The sequence below is a fragment of the Eucalyptus grandis genome, chromosome 1, assembly GCF_016545825.1.
Source record: "Eucalyptus grandis isolate ANBG69807.140 chromosome 1, ASM1654582v1, whole genome shotgun sequence".
In the NCBI taxonomy this organism is placed as follows: Eukaryota; Viridiplantae; Streptophyta; class Magnoliopsida; order Myrtales; family Myrtaceae; genus Eucalyptus; species Eucalyptus grandis.
The window spans coordinates 22,019,261-22,040,504 of record NC_052612.1 but is presented as its reverse complement, the minus strand read 5'-3'; the positions used below and the strand labels follow the sequence as shown (position 1 = coordinate 22,040,504).

Genomic DNA, 21,244 nt, shown 5'->3' with positions numbered 1-21,244 from the left:
CGCCACGTGTCCGAGGCCACGTCATCGGTTGTCGCCTTTGCTGTTGTTGTTAACTTGCTGTGTTGTTCCGGCTTCGGTCTCCTTTTTTTGCCTGGTCTACGTTCTTTCCGAGGTGGGCCCCCATTTCTTTCCTTCTGTCTTTCTTCGTTTTGTGAGTTCCGGTCGATACTGTCGTTCGCCCCTAAAAAGTAAAAAATGCCAATCTTTCGTGGATCGGGACGGCACCTCGTGCAATGATGACGGGCCCGACGGTGGAATTTGACCCGTCGAGGGCAATTATGGTCTCTTTGGTCAATGGGAACGACCTGATTAGGCTCGAGTCACGCTCGCCCCCGGCCTAGCAAAATGACATTTTAATTTGCAACGATGGACAGGCCTGGATGAAAATTGAGGTCGAGGTTAGTGTACCTCGACTTGCCCAATGATCATCTCTTGTGTATATATTGGGAGGCTTTTCATTTTTTTTATTTTATTAAAGATAAAAGTATATCGAAAAGAAATGATTAATTTATTCCATACACGACAAATAAATTCTCTAAAAATAAGCATTAAATCACCAACGAACGATCAACAATATGACTTCACACAATTCCAAATACAATCACGACAAAAGTATTCATGTCTCATAGCATTAATGTCGATTGTTTTCTCAAAATAATTAACGGAAGCCTTTTGTTTATTCATTTTTGATGGAGTGAGAGAGAGAGAGAAAGGAATAGCATTCCTTTCTTAAAAAATTTATTATCATCATCCGATTAAGTTATCATTTTTTATACTTCCTTTAAAAGATAACTACTTATATCCTTTCAAAAGATGCCCTCTTAAATATATCACATCAAAATGAATTGGTGCCTTTTAAACACACCCTATCATGAACGAACCAACGTAATATGACATTTTTTTCCAATTTTGAAGGCAAATCTTGTTTGGAACAACATGGAGGTGAATCAAATTTTACCCGTCGGTTTAAATGCGACAATAATGTGACTAGGCTTCTCAAATTGGATGTGCTTAGGAAGAAATTAGAAATTAGGATTGAAACGAAGAGAACTAACGGAACAAATTGAACTGACTTTAGGCATTTGAAAGATCAAAGCCTCTAGTTTGCTACTTGGCTAACACTCGTGCAAGATCAAAGTTCACGTTGCACAAAATCTTGGTGCTGACTGCCTTTGGTTCTCCACTTGCAGCTTCCTCGTAGAGCAAGAAACAAGATTGTTCAGCTAGAGTTGGTATTACAAATAGGGTATATATCTCGGCAATTCCACCAAGCAATAATGGCCTAGGAACTGTCCAAAAACTGCGATATTGCCGACGGAGAACCAGGTCCGGCCGGGTTCATTGCCCAGCCAAGACCCACGTTTCCGACTTGCCTGTGACAACTCCAATTCCGGCACAAAGCACATTTCATCCTGCAATCAATGCTCGAGTGAAGTAAAAATTCTGGACTAAAATCTCATCACAAGGAACTTCAACCGTGGAAAACCTAAATATAATATCTCATTCCTGCTCGAATAAATCAAACACGGCATTAGGGATGCCATTGCATCAGAGAAAATCGAACAAGCCGAAAGGAAAGTCTCGGACTCCACCATTTGCATTAGAGCTAGCTGCTACAATTCCACAACACGATTGATAAGCCAAAAATGAGGGAATGCAGTTCAAATTGAGTTATAGTGATACCATCGAGCTGGACTTGCAGTTGCATTAATCATCTGTGCTACAAAGATTACTCGCGACACAACAACTTCTCGAGGTTTGACACTAATCATCTACAAGATCTTGAAAAGTTCCAAGTCTATATTGATGAATTCTCCAATCCATGTTTACAGCTTTCTTCATGCCAACTACATTCAATCTATACAAAACTTGAATAAATGCAGATCATCCAAGAGAAAAGAAACAAACTTTTTACTCTAAACACGGTCATATTTTACAAACACTCAAGCTTCCAAGATAATCTGGGACTAAACTGTGCCCCCTGGTCGAACACTTTTGAGTTGAGGAGATCGGGTTCAAAGGTTTCTCACTCGAAGAGAAATCAATTTCCATAGATCTCCTCATCTCCAATTCATATCAACCATCCCTGCTCGCCAGTCGAGCCTCCATCTTTGACTACTTTGAGCTTTGCCATCATTTTCACTGAACTCAAGCAACCAGTGGTGGCCATAATATCACCTTCGGCCATTTCACTGCTTCGCTGAGTACCCCGTTCCACTCTGCTTTTGTGGCCGAGAATCTTCAAATACGTTGCCATCCGAACTCGATCTAGAATTCTAGAGATGAACATCGAGCAGCAAAATGCTGGCCTCACACATTTTGCCCAATTCGCCAATGAACTAAGGGCGACTATGGTTCTCTCCAAACAAGACGCAGACCTCCACTTGCTATGTTTACAGAACAACTGTCCCACCTCCTCCAGCGTCACCCTTGTCCATGGATCATTCGCCAATTAATGACACTTTTTCCCAATTCGCTAATGAACTAAAGACTAAACATACGATGCACTGGGACTGCGCAGTCCGCCTTTGCCAGTACCGCGAATGAACAGAATATGAATACCGAGAACAGAATCCTTCTTCCCACGTTCTCCAGAATAAATAAGAAGGCCGATCCCTTCTGATTTCGTGAGTTTTTGAAGATGACAGTAAAAAAGAGATAGGTGATAGATACTCTGGACCAGCCGAGCGAAACATATGCAAGTCCTCGTCATCGACTTGAGGAGGGCCTGTGGATTCGGACGATCCTAGGTTTGAATATGTGATTGTCGATTTGGCGGCTGAGGAATTCGCAAGCTTGGAGTTGGGAAAAGATTAACTGGAATTAGTGGTAATTGAGCTACCACTTACCAGCAACATTAAATCTAAAGGAAGGCTATGCAGTCCCGTGCGATTACGGGACGAATGAATTATGAGACGAATGAAGTCGATGCCATCATCCGAACAGGCTGTTGTCATAAATTAGAAGGCCGCTCCACCATGAAAGATAAAAATAAGATTAGAAATAATTTGCTCAAAACAGAGAACCCGATACCAAACCGGCTGAAAAACAAATTGGTCTGCGACATGGTCCAACCGAATCCATTCGATCCATCCTCACCGCATCTCCCCGCCAGTCGGATGGAACCGAGTGCTGAAGGCAACAGCCGAACCGCCATAATCTTGAAGCGACACAAAGAATCGCCGGCTTTCTCCGACCCGCCATGTCTGCAGCCATTCCTCGGAAAGTCCGGGACTCCAGAGGGAGGCATCGACAGAGGGACGAAGAGAACGAATCGATGCAGAGTCGAGAGAGGGTGAGACTGAGAGGCTTAGTGAGATTTTAGCAGATGCTCTCGCTGGAGAAGAAAGCCCTGGTCTAATCTAATAGGAAAACCCCTATGGATTGGGGATGAAGGGATATTTGGCACTTGGGCCCCCTGAAATTTCTAAATTCAACTAACGATCCACCATATAAAAAGTATTGCAATTAAGTACTTATTGAAAATAAAAGATTGGAAAGTAATTCGAACTTCAGTGAAATTAAGTTGAGAAAATTTACCTCTCATGTTACCGTAAAGCGAAACCCCTAGAGAAAAACTCAACTTTACACTTCAAAAAAAAAAAAACTTTACTTAAATTCATGCGATACGTCATTACAAAATAGACAAAATTGTAAGTTAAACACGTTAAAAATAATCGAGTGTGATTTTGCAAATCTCTGGAATTTAAATTAATCATTTAATTGATCTTCGAAAAGAATCCAATTCACCATGTATCTTCTCTTATCTTGTAATTTAGTAAAAATTGATGTGATAGGAGTATGACAAATTTTGAAAGCGAGTTTATCGCCGTTCTAATTTCTTAATGCTAGCAGGCTCTTCACTTCGCAATTGTACACCAGCACGACGCCATCGGATGCTCCGTGCTGTATGAGACTGGCACCATTGGATGCCAAAGAGCATGCCACTCTTCTCTTTCTTCTTTCTTCTTTGTGAATTTCGCTTGATACTATTTAATTTGCGGTGATGGCCAACTTAAATAATAAGTGAGGCCGGGGATTACCTAATATGGATTTGCCCTCGGATCACCTCTACTCCATATAATTTTCTATGGGAAAGTTTTCTTTTAGCCAATTCAATAGGCATATCTTGTTATAAAGATAAACTAAATTCATCGATCGGTTCAAAATCAACAATAATGTGAATGAATATTTGAAATTGCATGCACTTACGAAAAGTTAGAAACTTGGTTCAAATATGAACTAAAAGGAAATATTTTGAAAGTGGAGATTAGCAAGTCAAAATAACTGGATCGGCTTTGGGTTGACTCTGTTGAGATTAAATCAAAGGACTTTGCCCTGGTGTTCCATTTATGTGGTACAAAGATTAGCATGGAATTAAAGTAGTAAGGAATTTGGATTTCTCATAGGAATAAAATAAATAAACTAAAGTTGGCATCACGCATATGATCTCGTCACGACGGGAGTTTCCAAGTTCCTGGCAAAGTCTCGAACTCAATTCCAGAGTGCACTTCATCCTAAAATCGAACCGGAATCTCATCACAAGGAATTCGACGGCTTCCATAATATGCAAGCTCCAGCGGACGATAAATCTTTCTCAGCTTAGATTCAATATGAAGCTCTATTAAACTCAAAAAGAAATTGAGCGCAGCACATAATATGAATAACTTTAGCAGCGTTTAATGGAAGTCTTCTCTTTTGCTGTCGTATTGGAGAAATTGGCGTCGTAGCGAAAGTCGACTCTTTTAACCAGAATACCTGTCGAAGGAGGTTGAGGGTGAGATGCCGAGATTCCGAGGAAAAAAAATACCTCGGTCTCTGTCCTTGCCAATCTTCCCTTTCATATGCGAAATCACAAACTCTGCTGTTGCATTAGAGCTAGCTTGCTAGAGTTCTACAAAAGCAAAAATTCGATTGAACTGAGTTGGTGATGACATCAAACCAAACTTCCCATAAGAATCAGATTCACTTCACCAATGAGTGCTTTTCTACGGTGACCTGAATCATTTGTCCTGCAAGACTGCTTGAGCTTGACCCTCTCCATCAGAAGCATGATTGGAGAAAAGACACATAAGATCAGTACAAAATGGATCAGATAAAATTCCAAGTCTATACCGATGTATTCTCAATTCCATGTTAGAGCTTTCAACTGATTTAGTTGAGTCTTCATTCCAACTGCATCTAAGCCACTGCTATAATTTCTCATAAACATAAAGACCGACTATTGTAGTCTTTTCAGATATTGTTAAACAGGAGAGTAACGAAACTATAGCTAATCTATTGAGTATTCGTCAACTGGTTTCGACCTTCCATGACCATCATCAGAAAGAGCGATATCAGCTCTCGATCAGTTTTTTTTTTTTTTTTTGAAAATTTCCAAGTTGGGTTGGAGTTCCTATTCACTTCAAGATTTAAGCATGCTAAAACCAAAATCTCTAATACAAGCTAGTATCCACATTTGTAATAGTCAAAAACTTTGTCATGAGAGGTGTTGACGACACACTTGCCTGACTACATACTTAAAGGGTCCATGGAAAGATGATAAACCTAAAGAAGGCTCGAGAAATTTTCCTCAAAAAAAGGAGAAAGGGCCAGTTATCACCCATCTTGTACCATTGCAGTTCTCTGTCCCATCCAAAATCTTCTAACATTTCCAAACTTCATCGCAACAAAACAATCGGAAAGCATTATCTGTCTCACACAACCCCTTCACACTCGCTCCACAAGTAATCACATCGGCATCAAATCCAATGCACAACGTTTCATTCATTGAGCTCATAGATTGTGCAATTCTACCCTCTTCACAAAGCCCATCGCTTAAAGTGAAGACAGCCGCTCCACACGGTTCAAGTCAAAGCTCGAACATTTTGCTCAAAACAGAGAACCCAAGATCAAGGCTGAAAATATAAAAGTTGCGACGTATTCCAATCGAATCCATTCGCACCATCCTCAACGCCAACAACCCTCACCACTTGTTTCTTTTTTTTCGGATGGAACCGACTGAGCTGAACCTATCTCCTTCCAACAGCTCACCTTAAGTGATCTTGAAGAAGTATTCTCTCTTTACCTTTTTTTTAACATTCATGGTACCGTTGGAGCTGCAGTCGTCCATCTGAACGAACACTTAGGTTGGAACTTTCAAACCGCAGTTCATCAAATCGGAGATAGATTTTCTTTCATCTAAATCTCCTTTACTCCATCAGCATATAAAGAAAACGACTCAATGCAGAGACGAGAGAGAAAGTGAGACGTGAAGGGTCTAGTCTATGGGTTTTACAATCCCATATCCTTCAATTCAAAATTGGAAGAGATTTACAAGACCCTTGCAAAAAAGATATATACACAATGAGATGGCATTATGAAAACGAAACTATGAAACCAACAGGTTGTTCCATATTTATTTCTTCCTCTAATTCTCTATTGAGGAGTCTTTACATCCAGAAGCAGAATTCGATCGATCACATTTCATCCGAGCTTCGCCATCCTCAGTCAAAGCTCGAACATTTTGCTCAAAACAGAGAACCCAAGATCAAGGCTGAAAATATAAAAGTTGCGACGTATTCCAATCGAATCCATTCGCACCATCCTCACCACAACCCTCACCACTCGGATGGAACCGAGAGCTGAAGGCAACAGCTGAACCGCAGTGATCTTGAAGAGACATGAAGTACCGTTGGCTTTCACCAACCCGCCGCGGTTGCAGTCGTCCATCTGAACGGTTGGAACTTCAAACCGGTTCATCAAATCGCTTACTCCATCAGCAAGAAAACGACTCAATGCAGAGACGAGAGAGAAAGTGAGACGTGAAGGGTCTAGAGAGATTTACAAGACCCTTGCAAAAGGAGACGGAAACGAGAGCAGAAGCAGAATTCGATCGATCACATTTCATCCGCTTCGCCATCCTCAGCTGCCTCTTTAGATTTGATGAGGTGGTGTTAGGATAAGATGTCAAGCTATAACCTATTTATTGATGCGAGATCTGGCCATCGTTCGGAACTTTCTATAGAAAATTTCATTAGAACCCCTGATGTTAAAGCCAACTTTTTTTTTTTTTTTGGTCGAACTTAAATGGTATATTATTGCAAAATGGGAAAATCCTAAGTATGGCAAAGATAACTATTAATGTGTAATTTCATAAGTCTCTTTAAGTTTAGATTTAGTAATTTAATTTTATCTTCTATACGAGGATCCGAATCTTTATATAGCGGGAATTAAGGTTTATCCTCCCTCTATTTCGGACAAAAGGGAAGGACAATCAAAGCTTAAGAAGCAGTATCAAGTAGAGGTGATAGGTTCAGGTCAGATTTCTGTGTTACCCAACCCAACCCAATTCATTAGGGTTGCGTGCTCGTTCTAACCCGAACCCGACCTGAATCGCATATGACTCAAACGCAAAACCTTTTTGTAATTTTTTATGTTGATAGGGGTGAGCAAGACAGACCAACCATATTTAGGTTACCTTTACAATCTGAGAGATAATGTCAACATTGGCTAGGAGGGAAGATGTGAAAAGGAGAGTTGAACTTAGAAGAGACGAAACTATATACAGACATAAACATCAAATTATCTTCAAACATAAAACTATCACCCATGGACAAAAGTTTCACAAGAAGCAAACAAGAAAACAAGACCTTATGGCATCTCAATGAAGAGATGCTAGTTCGACAAGCTCCTTGTATTCATCCGAAACATACGAATTCACCTATTGCAACTTCACTTGTTTGAGGGGTCACAGCGTTGGTATCCATCAGGCTGGCAACTATTGCAGCCTCCAAGTCCTTATCTTCCACGTCAGAAAGGGTATGATCAGTCTGATCGATTCTTTGAGGAGGAGGAGGAGGATGTGTTGTATTGCAAGATTTTATTATTCTCTCGGCATCTTCAGGGGATAGCCACTGGGGGCTTCCGACAATGAAATTGGGCGCTCTCTCGGGAAATTCCCTCTCACTAGGAAAATGCTCCACCCAAAGCATTTGAGTGAGTCCAAATAGGCAGAGAGATAGAACTTGGAGAGATGCCGTGGCGCTGCATATAGGCTGTCGAAGTTATACCACTCTCCATTCACTTTCCTAATGCAGCACCAGTGGTCCTGCAAATGGCATATTTAGGCGTTTTCCAGCTCCGGATCTATCTGCGCTGGCTCGGCGACTGGTGAGTTCAGGGGGATGACCTGCAAGTCTTACACCGCTAAAGCCTTTTCCAAAACCTGCGACCAAAGATTTGTGTAATAGTTACGTACTCATGCCCACATTCAAGATTGGTGTGAAGTGTACATCGCATAAGATTGTCCAAACGAATAAACAAATGAGTCCAAACTATTTACATACAAATCCTTTCCAAATTATCAGAACAGGTAAGCACATCTCCTTCAGAATCCAACTGGAATTTCAGGAGGAAAGAAAAGAGAGGAGGAAGGAGGTTCCGGAAATGAAGGACAGAAGTAAAGAAAGGGTGGGGTTCACCCTCAAATTTAACATGAGACACTGTAAAATCTTATTGTCTATACGCAACTCTGAAGAAATGACCCATTGTTAACTCTTTTGACAATCACCTCTAGAAACAACAAAGAATCAGCAATGCAACTATTACCACTTTAATTTTCACATTCAATCACTCAAATGCAGGAATCCTCTTATCGGCAATATCGTTATCTTATGTACCTATCAGTAGATAGTCATATGTACTCCCATTTGTCCAAATGTCCCAACAAGTGAATGAATATGAGAGAGAGAGAACAAAATAACAGTATCTCAGTTCCATCGTTGTCTTTTTCTCTTCTAATTGCCTCGTCTTATAGCTATACCACCTAGCTCATTGATAAAAGAGCGAGCACTACTAGTGGTACGATCTTTTCCAGAGCCCGAGGAAACAGAAAACAAGAATCGCCATTATTATCTTAACAGAATGTTTAATTCTTCCTTCTGCAACAACTGCCGGGATACATTAACTAAAATCAAGAACTTGTCAGATACTTACACATTAAATTATTGGTTCAAAAAGCTGCCCAAAGAGACTATCATTGACTCAAAGCTAATATACTGATGTCCACAGCAGTTTTTTTTTTACTAATATTCATTAAAAAAAGAATTTGCATCAAACCTAAACCATATCAGAATCAAAGCACCAAGGATTCTTAGTTGACGAAACAAAGGTCCACAAAAACTTCAGAATTCGTGGCAATAGTTCGGTCAAGCATATCAGAGTTAAATCACAAATACACCTATACTAAGTCAAACAGAATGATCAGTCAGTCTATCCTGATATAAAAAAAGACAGTTTTCTTTTATGTGCCAAGATTTCAAATGCTAGTTGAATCACAAATACACACCTATACTAAGTCAAAGAGGATAATTGGTTAGTCTATCCTGATTAAGGAAAAGGCAACTCTCTCCCCCCTTCCTTCACAAGATGCACTGCTTGAGTTTGTTAATACCGCACAAATAAATCTGCTCAACTACCGAATGTGTCTTCTCTTCTGATAATGTGGAACTTGAACAAGCATCTTCATTTTCACTTCTTTTTCCCGTAGAAAATCTTATAGTTCAATAAAGGAAAAAATGGGGAAAGGACTCTTAAGATGCTTTAAACCACCTAACAAGTCCATGTGATTAATTCTTGCAAAGAAGGATTGTTATTCTAACTAAAGCACAAAACTCTCGTCGACCTTATAAATATCACATGCAAAACAAACAGGGTAAAATTCCAGGAATAAAAATAATGGCATATATGTTGCATTCCAAAGAAAGACAATCGGATAATAACTTAGATCAAAATTGGACAGAATGCGCAGCCTGCACAAGAGCAATGGCATACACACACGAACGGCACCCTAAAACAGATGTGCAACCATAAATAACCAAATAATGCTTTCTCGTGCATATGAGAATATGTGCCTAAATGCGGAACTGGAGCTATAAATTCCACAACCATGTCATGCAGCAAGTAGTGACCTCAATACCCACCGCACGAAGTCATAATCCAAAGGCAGAGGTGCAGTTAATGTGCACCTTCATGTTTGAACCGTTGTACAAGAAAAATTGCTCTAATTGCAAGGCTAGGAAGTTCACACTTCCTCTGGAAGTTGGAAGCATACACTCTTAAAGTGCATTTGGTTCAGCATTTTGAAAGCTTATTAGGAAAATATAGTTTAGCCTAAAGGACTTTAAGCAAATGCAAAGGCCATTTGGTAAACTATGCTTTGAAAAATAATTTTGAGATAAATGCCGTTTGGTAAAAAGCACATTTAAAAAGCCCTTCGAGTGATTAATATTAGTTTTTTTAATTTTATTTGTTTAAAATTGAAAAAAAATATAAACAACTTTTTAAATATAAATTTTGACAATAATACTAAAAAAATCAAATGCATATATATATATTTTAAAAAGACTAAACCCTTCATTGGAATTTTTTTTTTTTGTTTAAAATTGAAAAAATAATACCAACACAACTTTTTAAATATAAATTAACGAGGGGTAAAACGGGCGATGCTAGTGGAGGACCCACCAAATCAAAGACATACATATTCGAACTCCTCTCCTCCTCGCAAAGGATCATGGGAGCCTTATCCAAGAAAAGACCAAACTAGGCTTCATGGTGGAATTTTTAATTTTTATTTGTTTAAAATTGAAAAAAAAAATGATGTATGCAACTTTTAAAATATAAATTTTGACAATAATGCTAAAAAAATCAAATACATATATTTAATTTTTTTAAAAAAAAGACCAAATTCTTCATTGAAATTTTAATTTTAATTTGTTTAAAATTGAAAAAATAATGTATGCAACTTTTTAAATATAAATTTGAAAATAATGCTAAAAAATCAAATACATACATACATACATATATATATATATATATATATATATATATATAAATCTTTTAAAGAAAAGACCAAACTCTTCATCGGAATTTTTAAATTTTATTTGTTTAAAATTGAAAAAAAAAAATTAATGTATTCAACTTTTTAAATATAAATTTTGACAATAATGCTAAAAAAATCAAAGATATATAATTTTTTTTTTAAAAGACCAAATCCTTCACCGAAATTTTTTAATTTTTATTTATTTAAAATTGAAAAAATAATGTATGAAACTTTTTAAATATGAATTTGAAAATAATTCTAAAAAAATCAAATACATTTATATAATTTTTTTTAAAAAGACCAAACCTTTCGTCGGAATTTTTTAATTTTTAATTGTTTAAAATTGAAAAAATAATTTATGCAACTTTTTAAATATAAATTTTGACAAAAATGCTAAAAAAATCAAATATATAAATAATTTTTTTAAAAGATGAAAATATATTTAATTTTTTAGCATTTATATATATTTGATTTTTTTAGCATTATTTTGGCATTTAAAAAATAATAACGATGGACAAATCGGAAATTTGAAGAATGAGTAAAGATAGTTTTAGAAGAAAAGATAAGTTTCTTGACCCAAATTCATGAATTGTTTTAAGTAGTAGAACAAAGCATATTTAAGCACCAGGTGAACATTTTGTGGTGAACAATGGGAAAAAAGCATTTAAAAATTGTTTTTGGTTTTAGAAATATCAAATCTTTAAAACTTGCAAAAAGCTCCTAAAACTTGTCAAAAAACTTTTAGTTAAATCTTTTAAACTACCATTAAACTTTCGGGCACGGTCGCCGGCCCTTGCCTGGGCCGGCGAGGCCCGGCCAAAGAGCCGGCGACCGTCGCCCCCCTCCGGCGATGGGCGGCGGCGGCGGCGGCGGCGGGGGAGGAGCCGCTGTTTTTTCTTTTTTAATAAATATTTTAATTTTTTTTTAAAGTTTTGGTAAAAATAAGATTAAATGAATAAATTTGACATCAAATCTCACCGCACCATGACCCACGACCTCGAGATCCGCCGATCACCCGTGCCGGCCCAAAGCCTCGCCACTTCAAAATAGTTATCAAACGCACCCTTAATACTTGACCCAAATTCATGAATTGTTTTAAGTAGCATAACAAAGCATATTTAAGCACCCAGGTGAACATTTTGTGGTGAACAATGGGAAAAATTTCTGCAACTAAATTATTTTCCAAGATTTTGTCAACTGTAGTTTCTCCACAAAGTTTGATTTTTTCATCTTTCAGTCGACAGCTATTTATGTAAAGTAAATATAACTGAAAACAACCCTAAAGAGATTTAACAATGGGAAAAATTATCCATTAAGTCTTATGAACGAATGTCAAATGTCAAGGCCCCATGCGCAATGATAACAAACAAATGCCTACTTACAAAGTTGCACTGCCCAAATCATCCTGGTAGCCCACAATTAGTATCCATCGGACCCATCATTCTTCTTTGAAAGTCATAAGAAAACCCATTATTCATCACACTCTGAAGCTATTACTTGTCAGGTACATGTAAGGAACCTTACAGCCCTGCTCATGAAATTAGGATTTGGTTGGTTAAGCATCACATTAAACACGTGGCCCAAAAGACTACAGCTTTTCAGTCCATCTCTAGGGATTTACAAAGAAGTAGAATCCACTTCGGTATATTGCACATTAGCATCCTCACGGATACTTGGACCCCCTCACATGCTCCGAAACTGTTTGATATATAGATTAGAGGTTTGCTGTATTATATCTTGCGGATTAAAAATCCTAGTTTTATTTTTAAGCCAGGACTACATGCAAACGAAAAGGAGTTGAAACAGCAAAATTAAAAAGTCAAAAGCTAGGCAGTGTTTTAACTGCACTTGATAAAAAAAAAAAAAAAAACATAAATAGATTAAGAGTATATCTTTGAAGCATCATGTCCAGTGATGACGTGTTCTTTTCAGATTCCAGTGAAAGGTCTAGCAGAAAAAAATCCTAAATTGGAAACAAAACTTGGAGATTGCTATCCCAAATCTAACCCATTTCGATTGATGAGTTGTCGCTTGCAATTTCTTAGGCAATTCAAATTAGTATGTCCTTAAAAAAATTTGATGCTTTTCCCATTAGGGGTTAGTATAGTCTAGGTTAGGCCGATCCACTCTTAACCCTAGAACCAATATGCATAGTTGGTCTTCAATTTTTGGGACTGAGGATCGATCCTATTAAACTTGAGACCGATGACTGGACCAACTCAATGGGTTCAGTATGATTCCAGGACCAACTGATGATTTTTTTTTATTTCATTTATTGTACTCCCTGAAAAAACGATCGAGAATCATATTGACCCAATGGATTCTGTAACGAATGAGGTTAGCTAAGAGAGGTGAGCGGCAAGCGTCGAGCGTGGGGTGAGCATTGAGTGGGGCAAGTAGTGAACAACAAGCATGGCTAACATTGGGCAATGGTCAGCACTAGTGACCAAAAGTGAGCAAGACGAGTATTGAGTGGCGAGTGGAGAAATTGTTTCTTTTGATTTTGCAAATTGAAGACTAAAAAGACAAATAAGATAAAAGAAAACGGGTACTAGAAGAGGATGCCGTGAGGATCTATTTATGCTCTTTTGGATGTCATTGATGACTCATCACAAAAACATTTTCCTCCTTTTTAAAAAAAAAAAATTATAACTATTGATGCTGTAAAAAACATTATAAATCTAAGTTATTAAAGAATTGTATAAAATTACTTGGATTCCTCACTAAATAGTTATTTAATATTGTTGATGTTGTTTATTTTAAAGTTTTCTCTATATAAAAAAAATTATAAATAATATCTATATGTATTAGGGTTAGTCTGGGTTGGACCAACCCTAAACTCCTATGACCGAGAATCAACCCGCACAGTACTGGTCTAGAAATCCTTGGACCAAGGATCAACCCGGTCTCTTTGAGAACCGAACCAGGACCGGTAAGGTTGGGCTGATCCAGGGTCGGTCCAAAGTTGACCCCAGACCGGTGCTCACCCCTATTTCCCATGTTTACTCATCAACAAACCTATATTTTCAAACCATGTAATCATTACAAGTGTATAAGATATCATTAAACATATCATATTAAATCATCCACTGAGTTAAGCCACATATCTGGTCGTTAGGCATTGACGAGGAAAAATAGGGTCAGAGAAGAAAATTTCACAATTCCCTTCCAATTCACACTTGCATAAAGTTCAATTTTCTTTTCAAAATCTTCCATGCCCACCTCTCATTTTCCCTGTCCCCTCTCTCCCAAGCAAAGCCTAAATAAAATCTAAAAGGAAAGCAAAGCGTCATAGATTCCCACGATTTCAATCAAGTTAGTTCGCTTTTATTCAACTCCTCCCCCCTATGGATGGATAAGAAATGAATGGACAACAACCAATTGTGGAGACTTCCGAAACAAAATAAATTTTATTTTTCTTTGATTTGACAATTTTACAATTGCATGAGGAGCATTCACATTCATGTATAGTCACATCGCAAAGAACAAACAGAAGCATGCTATAAAGCATTTAATGAGCAAGATGCTGCCATTTCTTGCTTTTCGCAAGTTCTTCACATTATGCCGATACATTAAGGCGTATTCTTCCATCCAAAGACAGATCGTTTTGGTAGCGATTCTATAATTGACTTATTTCTGAATTAGTGAAGCCCAAAATTCCAATTTTGACTCAAAATATGTCACGGCATGTTTATTAATGTCGTAAACATATTGGGATTTTTCATTGGCATGATTGGCAAATTTAGCACCCATTTCACTGGTAACGACAATTTCGTAGACTAGCTTACAAGCATTAGGAGTATGAATCTAGTAGCCCGACACACCATGTGCTCAATATAAATTAGTAAGTACTAGGATGACCTAAAAGATCCTAACTATTGACGTATAGGCGCATATGCAGATTAATCACCATGGATGATCACTCCGTGTGGTTGAAAACTAATTACTTGCCACCAGCCCAACATCCGCTTGAATAATCACCACCATCACACTTAATCCTACGGTCAAAGAACGAGAGCTCCATCTATAGCCAAATGAGCACTAACAAGGATTTCCCAATGCGAAGACAAACCACTTCGTCATCCGCCATGAAACGAGAGCTCCAATGAACAAGAAACAACTCAACAGCGCCGTACAAAGCCATCGACGATCATTCCTCTTTTGCCTCGTCCACATTCTTTTCCGAGGTAGCCCGCCATGCTTTCCTTCTTTCTTTCTTCTTTTGTGATTTTTTTTTTTTAACTCGATACTTTTCTTCCCCCTAGAAATTTCCATCTCAGCCGGGATCGCATGATGTACGATCATGGGTCGAGACGGGCTTGCGCGCTGTCCTGATCCACCTAGTGCAAGAAGGGCCCGAAGCCGAAATTTGACGAATTGAGGAAATGATGGTCTCTTCAATTGACGGGCAGGACCTGATTGGGCTCGAGTCATGCTGGCTCCCGTCTGACGAAATGTAATTATAGTTAGTAGTGTCGGGCGGTTCTGGATAATAAGTGAAGTTGAAGTTATTATATCTCGACTTGTCCGGTGATCATCTCTCGCATATATATTGGGGAGGTTTCTTTTTTCTTTTCCAATTTTGAAGGCAAATCTTGTTCGGATCAACATGGAGACGAACCCGATTAACCATCGGTTTAAATGCGACAATAATGTGATTGAACCTTTCAAATTGGATGCCTTTACGAAGTAAAAAAAAAAACTAGGATCGAAACTTAGAGAACTAACGGAAGAAATTGAACTGACTATTAGGCATTTGAAAGATCAAAGCCTCTAGTTTGCTGCTTGGCTAACACGTGCAGAATCAAAAGTCACGTTGCACAAAATCTTGGCGTTGACTCTGTTCAGATTCAATCGAACTACTTTGCCCTGGGTTCTCTACTAGCAGCTTCCTCGTAGAGCAAGAAACGAGATTGTTCAGATAGAATTGGTATTACAGATAGGGTATGTATCTCAGAAATTCCACCAAGCAATGGCCTAGGATCTGTCCCAACTGCGATATCGCCAGCGGAGAACCAGGTCCGGCCGGGATCGTTGCCTGGCCAAGACCCAAGTTTCCGAGTTGCCTGCGACAACTCCAACTCCAGCCCACAGCACACTTCATCCTACAATCAAATGCTCTAGTTTCCGAACTAAAATATCATCACAAGGAACTCCATCCGTGGTAAACCTAATATCATATCTCATTCCTGCTCTAACAAATCGAACACAGCATTAGGCATGCCATTGCATCAGAGCAAATCGAACAAGCCACCAGGAAAGTCTTGGACTCCGCCATTTGCATTAGAGCCAGCTGCTACAATTCCACAAGACGATTCGATGAGCCAAAAATGAGGGAATGCAGTTCAAATTGAGTTATAGAGATACCGCCGAGCCAGACTTCTCATCGCAGTCGCATGTAATCATCTGTGCTACAAAGACTATTTGCGACACAACAACTTCTCGAGCTTCAACAGTAATCATCTACAAGATCTTGAAAAGTTCCAAGTCTATATTGATGAATTCACCAATCCATGTTTAATTCATGCCAACTACATTCAATCTGTACAAAACTCAAATAAATGCAGATCATCCAAGAGGAAAAAAAAAACTAACTTTTTTATTTTAAACACGGTGATGATTACTGGACTGTGCCCCTTGGTCGAACGCTTTTGAGTTGAGGAGATCGGGTTCAAAGGTTTTTCTCTCGGAGAGAAATCAATTTCCAGAAATCTCCTCATTTTCATTCATGTCAACCATCCCTGCTCCCCGTCGCATCTCCATCTTCGACTACTTTGAGAGTTGCCATCATTTTCACTGATCTCAAGCAAACAATGGTAACCATAATCATCACTTTCGGCCATTTCACTGCTTCGCCCAATGCCCCGTTCCACTCTGCTTTTGTGGCCGAGAATCTTCAAATACGTTGCCATCCTAAAGAGATGAACGTCAGGCAGCAAGATGCCCATCTGAGCGCATTGGATAACAAGATTGATGAGCTGGCCTCACACGTTTTGCCCAATTCCCCAATGAACTAAAGGCGACTATAGTTCTCTCCATACATAATGCGAATAACTTTAGCAGCGTTTAATGTACGTCTTCTCTTTTAATGTCAGATCGGAGAAATTGGTGTCATAGCGAAAGTCGAATCTTATAACCAGAATACATGTCGATGGAGGTTGAGGTGCAGATGCGGGGATTCCGAGCAAAAAATTACCTCGGTCTCTGTCTGTGCCAATCTTCCCTTTCATATGCGAAATCACAAGCTCTGCTGTTGCATTAGAGCTAGCTGCTACAGTTCTACAAGACAAAAATCGATTGAAATGAGTTGATGTTGACATTAAACCAAACTTCCGATCAGAATCAGATTCACTTCACCGATGATGAAATTAGATGTGCTTGTCTACGGTGACCTGAATCATCCGTCCTGGAAGACTGCTTGAGCTTGACCCTCTCCATCAGAAGCATGTTTGGAGGAAAGACAAAAAGATCAGCACAGAATGGACCAGATAAAATTCCAAGTCTATACCGATGTATTTTCCCAATTCCATGTTCAGAGATCTCAACTGATTTAGTTGAGTCTTCATACCAACTGTGTCTAAGCCACTGCTATAATATATCATAGACATAAAAGACCGACTATTGTAGTTTTTTCAGATATTGTTAGACAAGAGACTAATGAAACTGTAGCTAATCTATTAAGTATCATCAACTGGTTTCGGCCTACCATGGCCATCGTCAGGAGAATGGTATCAACTCTCAACCAGTTTTTTCTTTTCAAAATTTTTTTAGTTGGATTGGTCCCTATTCACCTTATACCACTGTAGTTCTCTTTGCATTTCAAAAGCTGCTATTTGCATTTGAAAAGCTGCTCTCTGTTCCGGGTGAGTTTTACATCATCTCATGTAAAATTTTCTAACATTTCCAAACTTTACTGTGACAGAAGAATCAGCAAGCATTACCCATCCTGCACAACCCCTTCGTACTCACTCCACAAGCAATCATATCGGCATCGAATCCAATGCACAATATTTCGTTAACCGACCTAGTAGATTGTGCAACTCTACCCTCTTCACATAGCCCTTCGTTTAAAGGGAAGAGGGCCATTCCACATGGTTCAAGTCGAACCTCGAACATTTTGCTCAAAACAGAGAACCCAAAATCAAGGCTGAAACTATAAAAGTCGCAACACATTCCAATCGAATCCATTCGATCCGTCCTCACCGCAACCCCGGCCAGTCGGACAGAACAAAGAGCCCCAGGCAACAGCTGAACCGCAGCGGTCTTGAAGCCACACGAAGTACCGTCGGCTTTCACCGACCCGCCGTGGTTGCATTCGTTCATCGGAACAGCCGGAAATTCAAACCGGTTCATCGAATCGCTCGGTCCATCAGCAAGAAAACGACTCGATGCGGAGACCAGAGAGAACGTGGGACTGAGGGGGCTAGAGAGATTTACCAGACCTTGCTAAAGGTGACTGAAAGCAAGAGCGGAAGCAGTATTCGATCGACCAGATTTCATCAGGTTCGCCACCCTCGGCTGCCTCTTAGGATCTGATGAGGTGGTGTCAGGATATGATGTCAAGCTATAACCTATTTATAGCAAAACCCTACGATGCGAGATCTGGCCGTCATTGGGAACTTTCTATAAAAAATTTCATTATATGTTTTTTTTTGTTTAGTTGAACTTAAATGGCATATTATTGCAAAATGGGAAAAATCCTAAGGATGGCAAAGATTACCATCAATGGGTAATTTCATAAATCTCTTTGCGTTTAGATTTGGTAAGAGGAAGATCCAAATCACTATATAGTTTCTCTTTCCCCATTAGTAAAATTCGTTTCGGTAAGTGTATCACAAATTTTGAAGATGAGGGCATCATCATTTTAAATTTTGATGTTAGAAAGAAAAGCGGGCTTCGTAATTTCACAATTTTTCCCATTTCACAATTTTTCCATGGGATGCTCCACGTTGACTGGCATCACAGGATGCACATGCGTTGCACGAGTATATGCTAGATGAAAGAAAATATTTAATGTCTATGTAAAATGCACCACGTTTCTAGCTACAAATGATTCGTGACATTAGTGTTACTTTAGGAAAAAAGCAAAAGGAGAAGCAAACATTATTGTCCCCTAAGGACATGTAGTGGACTGCGGACCTTACTATAGATAAATAAATAAAAACTTAGGTTTGGGAACATGCATATTAGTAAGGAAAAACTATGCTTCCCTTAACAATTTTGACTCCATGCTTAAAGATAAAGACGAACCTAAAATTATATAAAATCGAATAGTGACATTTTATTTATGTAGCGAAGCTTATCTGGCCGTCAGGATGCAAATGGGCCTTTCGCTAAGTAAAAATGGCACCATCTCATTTGACAATTCTTAATGAATGGCAGACTTGGATTTGAGATTCTAATCCTCAATAAATGGCACTTTATATGTAACTTAAGCTCCAGTCAATTGCTATCGTATTCATGCAGTAGTTTTGGTTGCGCAAGTTCTCGCTCTTTCTAGCGGTGATCTTCCATTCGCGTCTTGATTGTTCTGTAGAGCGGGAGTTGAAGGTTTATCCTCCTGTCTCTTTTTCGGATAAAGGGGAGGGACAATCAAAGCTTCAAGAGCAATATAAAGTAGGGGTGTCAATGGATAGGGTTGGATTTCCATGTTAACCAATGCAAATCATTAGGGTTGCATGTTCGCTCTCACCCGAACCCAACCTGAATCGCATATGACCCAAAAGCAAAACTCGGGTCAAATCAAGTAGGTCCAGGTTAGGTTTTGGATTTCCTCTTTGTTTTCTTATAACAATGTTATAATTGATAGGGGCAAGTAAGACGGATCGATTGTGTTTAGGCTACATTTATAATATGAGAGATACTGTCAACATTGGCTGTGACGGAAGATGTGAAAAGGAGAGGCGAATTTGAAGAGACGAAACTATCTACAGGGATAAACATCAGATTATGTTCAATGTGAAAACTTTATCAGTCATGGACAAAAGTTTCACAAGAAACAAACAAGAGCACAAGACCATATGGCATCTCAATGAAGAGATGCTAGTTCGACGAGCTCCTTGTATTCATCCGAAACATACGAGTTCACCTTCATAGTGGGTTTTCCATCAGCCTTTCCTGGAGATACTTTATGCCGATTACAGTGGCTAAACCTGCAACAAGATTGGCTAAGGATTGGGTTTACCATAGTGCAGGGCAGAGATCACAGGGAGAAAATCTAAGATTTTGACAATTTTATAACGGGATAAGTACACTAGAAGTGCCAAAAGTTATGTACGGCGCTCACTTTAATGCCAAAAGTTTTCGCCGGTTCACTTAAGTGCTAAATTGGAGGAAAAACGATCGCTTTAGTGTCAACGGTGAGAAATTCCAGTCAAACTAATTACATGTCATTTATAATTAAAATTATAATATGACTTGGCAAAAATTTTAAAAAATCCAATCCATGTAGTATTTCCACGTGGCATGCTTGGCACTGAAGTGATTATTTTTTAACAACGACTGACATTGAAGTGATTACTTGAAATAAAATTTGGCATTGAAATGATTAATTTTAATAAAATTTGGCACTCAAATGATCATTATTTATAACTTTTTAGGAGTTATATGTTGACTAAACACGCCGGTGAGCCATGTAAGATTGAGAAATTAATAAAATATAGCCACGTCGGATTTCCGGCAATCCAAACTGGAGTTAACACTTAAATGATCGTTTTTTTTTTTTTAAGTAGCATTTAAATGATCCAGAAAAAAACTTTTGGCACTAAAGTGAGCGCCGTACACAACTTTTGCACTTCTAGTGTATTTACCCAGTTTTATAACAATGACTAGCATTTCTCACGTTTTGACTCAAACAGCAAGTAATCAATAGAAGCAAACTTCTTTGTTGACTACATATCATGCCTATACCAGTAGAAAGCAGCAAAAAATCTAGTTGCAGAATATAACTCAGAACAATGAGGAAAGACACTTCTTGAGCACTGACAAACAACTTCAGCTAACGCAAGCAAAAATGAAAAGTCTTAGCAACCAGAAAAAGCTTACAACTAAGATTAAATTACAGTCCAAAATCATACCACGTCAGAAAGAGCGAGTCCTTCACAGAAAACATAATTAAAGATCAATAATCCCAACACAAATAAAAAAATGACAAGATTAGAACAACACAGATCTCTCCCCATTACAAGCATAAAGCTTTATCCGAAACCCAAGCTCAGATCCAAAGCCTAATAGAGAACCAGATGCCAAAAGCTGGACTTGACATCAAAGAAAAGCCAACCCAATAAAGCCACGACCAAGAGAACAAAAGGGTAAGAACAGAGAAGGTAACGTAAAAGAAAAGAAATACCAAATTATTTCAAGTATCGGAAATTCCATGGGCTT

General features: G+C 38.6%; 1 long non-coding RNA gene and 1 pseudogene across 1 annotated transcript; both read right to left on the bottom strand.

Moving 5' to 3' along the window:
- Window positions 1-6,489: 6,489 nt before the first annotated feature.
- LOC104435457 lies at window positions 6,490-15,005 on the bottom strand (annotated as a pseudogene).
- A 1,176-nt stretch (window positions 15,006-16,181) lies between these two features.
- Window positions 16,182-18,396, bottom strand: LOC108957747. Its single transcript, XR_005548681.1, has 2 exons — window positions 17,254-18,396; window positions 16,182-17,140 (listed from the first exon to the last, which is right to left on the bottom strand). It is a non-coding gene; the product is annotated as an uncharacterized LOC108957747 (long non-coding RNA).
- Window positions 18,397-21,244: the final 2,848 nt, after the last annotated feature.